Below are 12,617 nucleotides of genomic sequence, written 5' to 3'. Positions count from 1 at the left end.
TGTTTTCTCCATTATGCCTCCCAACAGGTGCATTAACAGTCCCAGAAGAACTACTGACTGCATGAAAACAAGTGATGATCAGCGAGTGGTGTCAAACATAAGGCGTGAAAATACAACCTCACCACTGCTCAGCTGTCAAGCCCTAATGCCCAGAATTTTTTCTGGAAATCTTTGTGGCAGCCAGCGCTTCCCCTCCCTCCCAGAGCACTTGGAACCTCCAGGGAATCTGAGAACATCCAACAACATGTCTCTGACCAATAAAATTCTTCTCTCCTCCAACTACATTTTGTGGTTTTGATGAGATGTTCATGCTCTTTTGATCATTCATATTTTCCCCCTAAACACATCCTCTACTGTTCATATGCTGCTGAAACATGCCTCCTGTTTGATATCTTTGCATTTTAATACTTTTTGTTTGATTGAAAATATTTATTGTTTTTATCAAAAAAAAAAAAAATGGAAAAAAAACCCACTTTTTTTTTTAATTGAAAAGGGTTTTTTTTGTTTTATTTTTTAAATGTAATTAATTATTTTTTTGTATCTGGGTCATATTTTCATTAGTACATTTGTGTCTTTATCATTCATTAAAAAAAAAAAAAAAAAACCTTTTCAAATTAAAGAAAAATAACTTTAATCGAAAATAAATATTTTCAGTCAAAAAAAGTGGGTATATGAAGCACATTTCTTTATTTAATATACTTTCAGTTCATATCAAGTCAATATATATTCATTACATATTTTCTTACAGTTTCTCATGTGGTTTTCTGATATTCACTAATGACTTATTAGACACATTTGTTGCAGACTTTACATCCTTTAACACTTTATAAAGGAGTTTATATTTGTAGAGCTTGTGATTGACTGATTTTTCATGGTTATTTACGTCGTTCCTTCCGCTGTGAGAGACGCTAAAATCTCAGTTATATTTTACAGAACGTGTAACTGTGTCCCATCCTGCTGCTGTTTAGGAAGTCTCTTTATCTTTTAATTATTACTGCGGGAAAGGGGATCAAATGTGGGAGTTTCCCGGTCAAAACGGGATACTTGACAGGTATGCTCCTGATCAGCTGCTGAGCACTAAACTGAAATACCGGTGTCACGGTCTGAGTTTACCTCCGTACTGAGATTATAAACCTAACATAATCCATTAAACAAATAAAACACGTGTCTTTTCACTTTGAAAACAAATAAGGAATTAATTTATTTTAGAAAAAGAAAAAAAAAAAAAAAATTCGGTAGTGCGCATGCGCATATAGAACGTCAGTATGACGTGTGTTCAGATACCAGGTTCGATATCTATGGACATGAGAGAACAGACACTCAGTGGCTTTGAAACACTTCAGCGCATTTAGTGAACTTCAGACGTGCAGGAAAGATGTGTCAAATCAAGTTTCCTCCAAAGATAATTTCTTTACTGGGCGATCTGTACCGTAAATCAAAACTAAAGGGGATCAAATTTTGCAGCTGGGTAAAAAGATTTTTTTGGAAAATCTATAAGTTCTTCGGGGGACACCAAACGGAAGCCACACCCACTTCAGATGAGAAGTTAGTGGACACTGACGGCCAACTTTCTGATGAAGAAATCACCAAAGTCATCGATCCAACAAAAACTTCTGCTCCCACTGGAGACAGCATTACCTCCAAAACAGTGAACGATGATGATACTACTGATGTTCTGGAGGCGTCTCTCTTTTTGTCTGTTGTCGCCATAAATGATGAAGAGAAGCCAATTGTTGGCATTTCTAACATGAAGGAAAGTTCAGTCGTACTTTCTAATCCAGGTGACGATAATGAAGACACAGAGGCTACAGTCGCCTACACAGAACCTGAGCTCATTGATCGTCAAAGTGAAACAAAGACACTGCAGATGGAAATCACTGATGTGGAGAACTGCTTGACCGACGTGTTAGTGACTACGACGGAGTTTCAGCACCACCACTATCAACGACAGCGAAGAAACTCTGTGGATTTCAGAGGGACAGACTATAACATTGTCCTTACCGAGAACTTAGGGCTGCCAAACCTGACGAACACTTGTTACATCAATGCAACATTACAGGCTCTCCTCACACTGAAAGGATTCATTGATGACATCTACAGACAGAAAGTTGTGTGGGAAAATCATTTTTACTCAGTGGGTTTCAAAGAATTACTGAGCATTAGACACTGCCAGTTCCAACTTGATAATGAAAAAAGATGTAGCCTGAGGCGTTTCAAAGACAATTTTGTGATGTCCTTCCAAGATTTCGATAATGACGACCAAATGGATGCACCTGAATTTATGTTGAAATGGCTTTATCGACTGCGGGAATCTAAAGATGATTTCGAGATAATAGCTTCTAATTTGAGCATCTGTTACTTGTGTCCAGTTGATGCTCAGTTCAGTTTCGATATGGTGCAGACCATAACCTGCTTGAGATGTGGTTCAAAGTCAAGCATTGTTGAAAACTTCATCATTATGACTCAGACTGTGAAGGCCAACACCTCACTAGACAAGTGTCTCCTGGACGGCCTGACAGAGGAAACTGTTCAAAGGTTATGCGACTGCGGATTCGAGGAGTCTTCTCAGAAACACTTTTTCCAGTCGCTTCCTAACGTGCTGGTTGTACAGCTGACACGCTTTTTATTCCGAAATGATAAGGCAGTAAAGGACAGTGGAGCTGTTGATTTTTCACAGATTTTAGAGATTCCTGCAAAATTCTGCGTGAATGAGAGAAAATCAGTTAAATATTCTCTGGTCAGCGTTGTAAGTCATGTGGGAACGTCGACTAAATATGGCCATTACATTTGTGATGGAGTGAACAGTAAGCAGAGCCAAAGCTCAAAATCTTGGCTCACATACAGCGACAACAATGTGAAAGAAACATCAATTCAGGACGTCATCAAGGATCGAAAATCTTCTGCCTATTTGCTGTTTTTTGAAAGGCAGAACAGTCCTCTGATACTTAAATCTAAATCAGTCTGATGTCGAGTCACACGCAGTCATAGATAATCTACATTTGAACACACCCATCCAACCTTTCTTATTCCTTCATCAAGAAAAATCTTTCTGTGTGTGACTCTTATGTGGGTTTTCTCCGGTAATCCGGTTTTATCCCAAAATCCCCCAAAAAATAGATAGGAAAAAAAAAATAGATGATAGATTGTGTGTTTTTTACAGCTGATCGTTATTACTAGAGAGGCAAACAGAAAGCTAGGGTAAACTTTTTTTAGGTTATTTATTTCAGGCTCAGTAATTGTGATTACTTATAATTGAACTTTAATATTTGAAAACAATTGTAACAGAAAAATGTAATTGAGCCCAACCCTGTTAGCCATATTTGATAAATAAGGAAATTGAAAGGGTTTGTGTTTAGATTCATTTAATGTCACAGCAAAGACATAAATATTTACAACTGTACACATGTTTTCTCACAGTGGAGCACGGTGATGGCACATCTGAGTGAGACTGGCTGCTTCCCAGTTATCGGCGAGACGCTTGAAACAAGCAAGTTCTGCAAGTGCAGTTTACACAGAATACTCAGGAGGACGACTCTACAACAACAAGAAAAGGTCCCTTTAACACAGCAGCGAGCAGAGGATCAACCCTTTAGTCAACATCATTTGTTTCCTTAAACAAATAAATGTGACTTTAATAAAAAATACCCATGAGCCCACGTGTGTTAGATTTTTGATTTCAAAAGAAACATCTGAGGTAAACTTGACACTTTGGTGCAATCAGTGATATAATGATAATCATTAACTAATTACTTTCAAGCATTGCAAACAAACCTGTGATAACTGAAGCATCAGCGAAGTCAGTGGTTCCCAAACAGGGGTACGTGTGTCTCTGGGGCTACAGGAGCACATTACAGGGGGTACACAGAATGATTGAACAATTCATTTAAAAATGATCAGAAAATGTTCCTAGTTCTTTTTTAGGCCATTTTTTGGACAAATTCACCACAAATTAACAGGACTATTGCTCAATAAACCACTATATTGTATTGTATTTTATTGAAACAGGATTATGTTTATGCTGTGGACGCCATTTTATCACACTTGTGACAATATGAGACGATAATTTGCTTCATTTGACATTGGAGGCCACATTTACTCACTGTGGAAGTAATTACATAAAAGTTGCATTGGTCATTTTTAAAAACAAATATGAATTCCACTTTAGATTACACTCATTGTTTTGAATTTGTAGATTAAGCTGTAGGAAACCAACCTTCAAGACCCATTTAGAGGTTTAGGAGAATCCACTGTTCCACTTATGAAAAAGCATATGAAATCATGGAGAGGGTACTGATTATATGAAGAGGGGGTACACATGAGTTGTGAAAATGTCGGTGTCAATAAGACGGTCTCCCTGTTTCTGAGGGGTGCCCGGAGACTGCATCCCCCCAGACGCCACGTGGTGCCTTCATGGGACTTGGCTGTAGTGCTCGAGGCCCTGGGGTCTCCGCTTTTTGAGCCATTGGCAGAGGTGAGCCTTAAATGGTTGTCCATGAAGACTGCGTTCCTCTTGGCGATGGTCTCGGCTAAGACGTTCTCTGTCGAGGACCCCTGCTGCCAGTGGAACCCCTGATGGTTCAGGGCTTTGTAACCCATGTTACTTGACCTACTTTTATTCTGAAAACGTTCCGCCGCACTACGGGGTTGCCGCCTACAAAATGAGGTCATAGCTGTTGTAACTTCCGAGCGATCGGCTACCCGGGAGCAAGCACGCTAAACTCCTCTGGTAAACTGGCACAAAAGTACCAAAATGAAACGACGGATGGATGCTGAATAAGCAATCTTTGAGTCGGATTCAACGGCGAGTGTATCGGTCCGTTCAGTTTTTTAGAGTATGATCATTGGAGGAAGAGATCGCTGATTTTCTTGTTTGTTTGTAGCAGAGGTGCTAAGCGCTATTTGGAAACCCGGTCACAATCCGGAACTCTTCACAATACTTCTGATCGAAGTTACATCAAGGTACTTAAGCCGAAGTATAGTTTGGAATCCAGGGAGCAATGGAATGTGTGATAAAATGCTGTTATGTATTCATTACATTTATTTTGCCCTGGTTGTAATCAAATTTGTATGTTTTTTAAACCAACTTTGGTTTTGAATGGGCCCAGTTGTGAAAATGAATTATATTGTACAACTTGAATTATTGATGGTGACCAATATAAACATTGCAATGTATTTATGAATCTATTTTTGTTTATTGTAAGTGCACTTAAATTGAATTGATTGATGAAACATGTATTTATCATGCACTGATGAATTACAAGATTCCTAATTGTTTGTCTTGACCTTCTTTAGGTCAGGTTTTTGTTGTCTATAAAAAACCCCTACATGACCCGACTCAGCAGATGGTGAGCTACCCCTTTTCAACCACGCTGTGGTAGGAATCAACTTTTTTTGTTTTTTCTGCTGGATCTTGGGACTCCTACTTTAAGAAAAAAAACCCCAACGGAAACGAAATCATGAACTAAACTTTGGACTCTTATAAATTGAAGAGCCACAACTCATCACATGAACTGAGTTGTTTTGTTTTTTTTCCTCCTTTTGTTCTCATTGTGCAAATGTCTAATATATATATTTATTATTGAATATCTACATATATATGTTTGTGTATAACTTTAGAATTTCTAATATATACTTGTTTGCAAACACTTCTGATGTTGCTTGGTTTATTTACACACAGACTCTAGCTGAGATGAATCTTTCTGTTTGGCGATAATACTTATTGTTTAGCCTATCACAGTCAGTCCCTTAACTAGCCTAAGGAAGCGTTACAGGTTGCTCTCTGGCCTAATCCATCTTTTATCCCCAAGGTTCCCTCTGCGACCCCGGTCGGCCCCTTGCGTCTTGCTCGTTTTGACTCGGGCTCTGGCTCCGAGCATCTCTGCCCGGTCCGTTTGCTGGCCGCTTACCTGCGTGCGACCGCGGCACTACGCAAGTCGGGTCAACTATTTGTGTGCTTTGGGGGACCCCGTGTGGGCCTTCCACTGTCGAAGCAGCGTCTGTCACACTGGGTTGTTGGTGTCATTGCTGAGGCTTACGCCAGGTGTGGTCGGCGGCTGCCCACAGGTGTGAGGTGCCATTCCACCAGGAGCATCTCCACTTCCTGGGCTGCACAGGCGGGGGTTCCACTGGAGACTATATGTGAAGCAGCATCGTGGACGTCTTCGAACACCTTCGCCAGGTTCTACAAGGTTAACGTGGCCGCTCCACATCCGTTGGAGGGCGTCCTCCTTCAACGCCGCTCTTGAGCGAGGTGAGTGACTTTTGGTTCCGGGGATTCCTCGGGACCTTGTTGATATTAGTCATTCAGTGCTTGAAGCACCGCCTCTGGTGGTCAGAAGGGATGAAATAGAACGTAAGTTACGTATGTAACTACGGTTCTATGAATCCTGAATGACCGCCAGAGCGTTCAGTCCCTCGGAATCTTCTGTGGTTACGCGAGAAGATTGTGGGACTGTGTTTCCGGTGTCATGTGACTTTATAGATTCACGTGGGTCACCGGAGGTCACAGGTGACTTTGTTGTTATTAATTTCTCGACCTGCGCATGCGCAAGAATGATCATTCAGTGCTTGAAGCACCGCCTCTGGCGGTCATTCGGGATTCATAGAACCATAGTTACATACGTAACTTACGGTTTATCCGTAGCAGAGCGTCCTTTATAGCGCACAGGGAGAATCCCCGGAGAAACCCACAAAGTCCGTTTAAACATGCACGTAGTTCTAATGTCGGCATCGGCAGTTAAGAAAGCTAAGCTAAAGCTAATCAAATGGTGCTCGAGTGCATCGACTGCTGCAGCCAAAGACGGAGCGATGAACGATGTGACTACATTTTTAGTCTTTCTTATTATTGTTTTATCTTGTAGTTACTGGTATTCATTACATTATTTTGTTATTGCTGTTATTATTACTATTACTATTATTATAGCCATTACTATTATTACTACTTTCACTATTATTATCTCCATCTAATCGTACGACTACTGTATTTTTGTTCTTGCTATTTTTTTAAAATTATTATTATTTTCTCTAATAGATACTGGTATTCTGATTTTATTTTTTATTATTACCTTATTATTTTATGTTATTGTATCATAGTTACTGGATTTTTATTATAATATTTTGTTATTGTATCATTTTACTACTATTTTATTAAAGTTATTGCTATTCTTATAATTACCATTATATTCTTTTTCATTATTAATATTTTTATTATTGTTACTGGTCTTCTCGTTGTTTTATTAGCATTGCTATATTGTCATTGTATTACCTTGTAAGTTTTCAATTTTTTCTATTATTAATAGTTTTTAGCACATTATATTATTTTATTACTATTAATATCATTATAACATTACTTTTATTACTATTACTACTTGCATTATTAATACTATATCCATATCATTGTCTTTGTATTATTAGCATTGCTATATTATCATATTACCTCATTATTTCATATTGTTTTTTTTTTTTTTTTAATCATATTATTGTTACTAGATTCTTATTTTATTACTTTGTTATTGGTATTATTACCATTATTATTAATATGACCATCACTATTATTACTATTATTATTTTCAATAATAATAATATATTCGTATCATTATATTTATTATTATCATGGGCTCTACACAAACTTATCCAGTGGTGGGTACAGTATAGACATACATGATGATGAATAGTTGACTTAACAGGCGCACCGTAGTTACCATGTCTCTCTTAACAACCTGCGACGGATTATGTGCAAGAAGCGCGAGCGCATGTGTGATAGATAACGCACAGAGGACATGGCTGGCACACACACACAGTATTTATAATAAAAATATACTAAATGAGTAAAATAAAACTAAACAATATTTATACAAAAAGTATACAAAATGACAACAGAAATGCATACAAATATAAAAAAAGGCTCCAAAAACACACAAAATTACACTGTAAAAAAAGATTGTAAAATTAACCGTAAAATGCTGTAAAATTATGACAGCAAAAACATGTAAACAGGAAAACAGTGAAACAATGTTTAATTAACTGAAATATTTTCTAAAATACAGAACTAAACCCAACAGTTAATTTTAAAGTAAAAATATGTAAACATATTCAAATTTCTTTGTAAAATCTACATTCTGCTGTAATTTTAACTGAGGAAACCTGAAATACAAAAAACAATACAGTACAGTTAAAACTACAACATGACAGTGTTAAAATAATGGTTATTTTTTGTCGAGTTATTTCATTTTTATTGAAAGAAACCGTATAGCATTATAATTTGTATATTTCACATTGCGAACCACTTTTAATAGAAAATAAATAGGTTACAGCTTTAAACTTGAAGATTTACAAATGGAGATTGTACAAACTTCTCACCAGGCCAAACCTAAAAAGTAATTGGGGGCCATGGGCCAAACGCAAGTAAATGTTGTGTTTAGATGCAAAATGATAGCTAAGTTCCCTTTCACTTTTCCTCATGCAACAAACAACAACAAACAGCATGCATCATTAAAATTTCTTATATTCATTACGTGATATATTTGAAAAAGAGAACCTTATGTGGCATCATTAGGTCTCTATTTTAGGGGCGCTGAAGCTTCCCAATAATATTTTAATCCTAAATCATTGATAACGGTGTGTGTGTGTGTGTGTGTGTGTGTGTGTGTGTGTGTGTGTGTGTGTGTGTGTGTGTGTGTGTGTGTGTGTGTGTTCTTGGGGCTAATCCTCCCTTGTCTTTAAAGCTCGTGACGCCCCTGTTTAAGAGGCTTGTTTGTTTATTATTTTAAAAACAATTTCATCCCTTGACAAAATATAATTGTTTCAAACATCACCACAGTGGTAAACTAAAATATTCCTGAATTATTGAATAAAAATATAAAAGCCTGTATTTAAATTAAGATGAATGTTGTCATTATTGTTGTTTTCTCGAGGTAATTGTACTATGGATGGTTAGGAAATTATGGCTAAACACAGCCACTGTGGAAAAACATTAATTTCATTGCAACACTGAACCATCGCGAGAGGCTGCAGTACTCGCTTTTCAAAGTTTAACGTCTCGTGCCCAGCTGGCATTTCAGGCGGGAAGTGTGTCTACCACGCTGCGCGTGACGTCACGCCCTTCGTTCGTTCGTGCTGCTACCGCTTGGAGCTGCGTTCACCTGCATGGACAGAGCACCGTGACATGTACCGGTAAGCTTAACATTTACTTTGTTTAAACTTGTTCTGGTCTATCATTAGCATCACCTGTGAGATAAATACTAGCTCTGTTTGTGACCACAGTTAGAACGCTGACTGGCGGGGCTATTTCGACTGGGCAGATTATAGGTAAACTGATTCTTTAGCACATAAAGTTATCCCGTGTGTGTGTTGCTCAAACGTACCACTGAAATCCTTATGTTCAGATTTTTCATGTGGCTTTGCTTACTTTGTGGTTTTGCAGTTAACTTTCTTGTTACGTGTGCACTGCAGCCAAGCTAGCCAGAGACGTTATTTTTTTTTTATTTATTTTTTTTAAATGTGTTTTGCGCTTGAGAAGCGGACATTTTCATGCCTAACGTGGTTATCAGAGAAAATAATTTAAAAACGTCTGGTTTGGCGCCTTGGTAGGATTAACTTTAGTTTTCTGAGTAAAACACTAGACTGTCTTTTTCCCATTTAAAGTGGCCGTTTTGTCCAACATTAGTCCATGTGATTTTTCAACTTGGATAAATAAAAATGATTACTTGCGGGTTTTGCAGCAAAACACTCGAAACAACGAGGAATTACGTGCTGCTGTCCTACTTTGATGAGAAGGAAGATGCAATGTTCTGTTATGTGGAGGACACATGCCTGGCAGTGGAAGTACCGATGGATCAAATTCCCTTGACCCCCACCATTGTTGTGTGTGGTAAGTTCACATTTCTTTCTTCCTGGTATTCCTTTCATTATTATTTGTTTACGTTTTGTTTGATATTTTTTGTTGTTGTATTTAGGACGATCTTGCTTTTCTTCAAGACGGTTCATGCTGTGTGTGGATCAAAACATCATATGTGACAACATCCCTTCCTTCGTTTCTGCCCTGTGCATGCTGTTTGGGAGCTATTATTGCTTTAACATCCACTACCCGTCAGCACTGGCATCAACCCTGGAGTTTCTGCAGAGGTATGTCCTTTTTGTTGGACTTATTTTACTAATGTGAACTGATATACATTTTAAGTTACTGCAGTAGTGACTCAGGTTCAAAGGATTTGTTAATTGCTGTTTTGAGAGTAGCAGATCTTTAAAGGCGATGTATTATGAAAAAATCACTTTATAATAATTTTGCTACAGTAACAGACATTCCTTTAGCGTCATTCAGAGTGAAAAAGTTAAAAAGGTTCTGTTTCCTCCCTCCCTTGTTATTCCACATTTTGTAAAAAGTCAGTTTTAAACGGGCGAGTTGGATTTTTCCTCGTACTGACGTCACCTACAGGAAACTCTTAGCTCCTGACAATCCTCTCTCCTAACATGGACATAATACACACCTCCTCCCCTACCCTGTAAGGATGTGAGCTCCTCCCTCCCAACCTATCTTGCAGCTAAAACAAACATTGCGGTTTAATATAGAATATATTCTATATTCGCCCCACAACAGCCTGTTTTTAGAACTGCTCATAAGGCTACTTTTCAGAAGCTAAAATTCTAGAAAACAGGCGAGTTTGGGAAAATAATCCTCAAATACTATGTTGGGGTTCTTAAAACAAATGGAGATTAATGGAAAAATAGAGGGTATTCTCCTTTAAATAATAGCTTGCAAACATTTTCATTTATGAATGAAGCTATTTTACTCATACATTTGTTTTTCTCATATTTCCATAGATGTTTTTTCTCCATCAACCCAGAGAAGGGCACTAAAGTGGAGAAGACGAACACATCCTGTCTTCATGTGAACCCTCGAGTCATCACCTTGATTCAGGAACTTTCGGATCACGAGTGGCGTGATGTCTGAACATGGACTTAAGAGTAAGATTTGTGGCACGTCATGTGCCCCACGGACATTTTGAAAGTTTGCTTCGATTATTTGTTGTTGTTGAGTTTCTAGGCTTGTTGCTGACCAGTTTTTTTTTGTTAGTGTCATTTACAAGCCTTTCTTACGCAATGTGAAGGAACTTGTTTAAATATACTAGAGCATGCGTGCTAATGAGAAAATGATTAACCTTTGAGGTTTAAAATAATTAGTTGGCAATAAAAATAAAACCCAAATAAAAAAAATGTAATTAGGAGGGGTTCACTAACCTGTCATACTCTGTTCAAATATTTGTAAGATGACATGAATGTGTCTTGAGTAAGGACATATTATTCTCTTCACTGATTTGTGGTTAATAAACTTCTGTAGAGACATGTCAGTTTGGTTGTTGTTTTTTTTTTTATCTCAGCACGGTGACTCATAGGTTATAACTTGTTGCTTTTTTACTGGGTTACATTTTACAAACATTTTTTGATGTTACTTTACAGTTTATATTTTAGATTGATGTTCGATAAACTTATCAGAACAGGATTTTATGCCTATTAAAATGTAACTGAGGAAATTCAGTGAGTATAAAGCTGTTGCATTGACTGTAAAATATGGTTGTTTATACTAAAAATTGCACTATATTTGAATCAAAATTTAAGTTGAATAAGCAGGAAAATTCAGTTAATTCTGAGATTTTTACAGCTAAATATTGTTGTTTACTTGGTGTTTTTCAGTAAAGTTGAATGAGATTTGATGTATAATTGACGTCAATTCATTGCAAATTTTACTAAAATAATTTTTGTAATATATAACAGTTAAAAACTGTATGATTTACATATTGCCCTGTAAAATACTTTACATTTGGACTGTAATTTTTACAAAATTATTCGTAAAAACAACGGAATTTTTTTTACAGTGTACTTCAAAATACATACATTACAGAAAAATACGCCAAACAACAAAAATATGAAAAATATTTATACAAAAAGTACACAAAATGCTGCTAGTGTTAAGAATGTGCTACTGTCCTGCACTGTAAGTCTGGCAAAGCATTTGGTATTAATGGTTTATTACAGTACACTAAAATACCAACAGTGTGCTCATGTACTTTTGTTTTTTCTTTCCATGTCATGACCCTCCCCAGTCCCCAGTCTTTCCCTCATCTCCTCCTCAGCCCAGCAGTACCAGTAAGATCTGAAGCTACAGATCATCTTAGAATCAAAGGAGCTCTCAGTTCATCTTAAATTATAACATTTTGCTTAAAATATGTGCTGCAAGTTGTTTGTTTTATATATTCTGTTAAAATAAAATCTCTTTCAATTTCCATGCCTACTACTTTTGATATATACAGTATATGAAACTGTCTGATACTGGCCAAGATGTCATGATATGTACCGTTATATGTTCCCTTTAGAGGTCCCTGCACGGGCCTGTACTATATTGTACAATATAAGTATATTGTTCATACATTATGGTGATCCAAATCATATTTTCACCTGTGGCAGCTCTAGGTTTCCGTAGTAATGACAGTAAATGTCCCTCTACTTTTAAGCAGTCCAGCTCAAATGAAGTGTGTTGCTGCTAGTCAGTGCCTCCCCCTGCTGTTCTCTGACGGTACTGCAGCATTAAATGTTACACTTTATTACACGCACATCTGTAATAG

This window comes from Gouania willdenowi, chromosome 8, assembly GCF_900634775.1.
Source record: "Gouania willdenowi chromosome 8, fGouWil2.1, whole genome shotgun sequence".
NCBI classification, from domain to species: domain Eukaryota; kingdom Metazoa; phylum Chordata; class Actinopteri; order Blenniiformes; family Gobiesocidae; genus Gouania; species Gouania willdenowi.
This window is presented reverse-complemented; position numbering follows the sequence as displayed.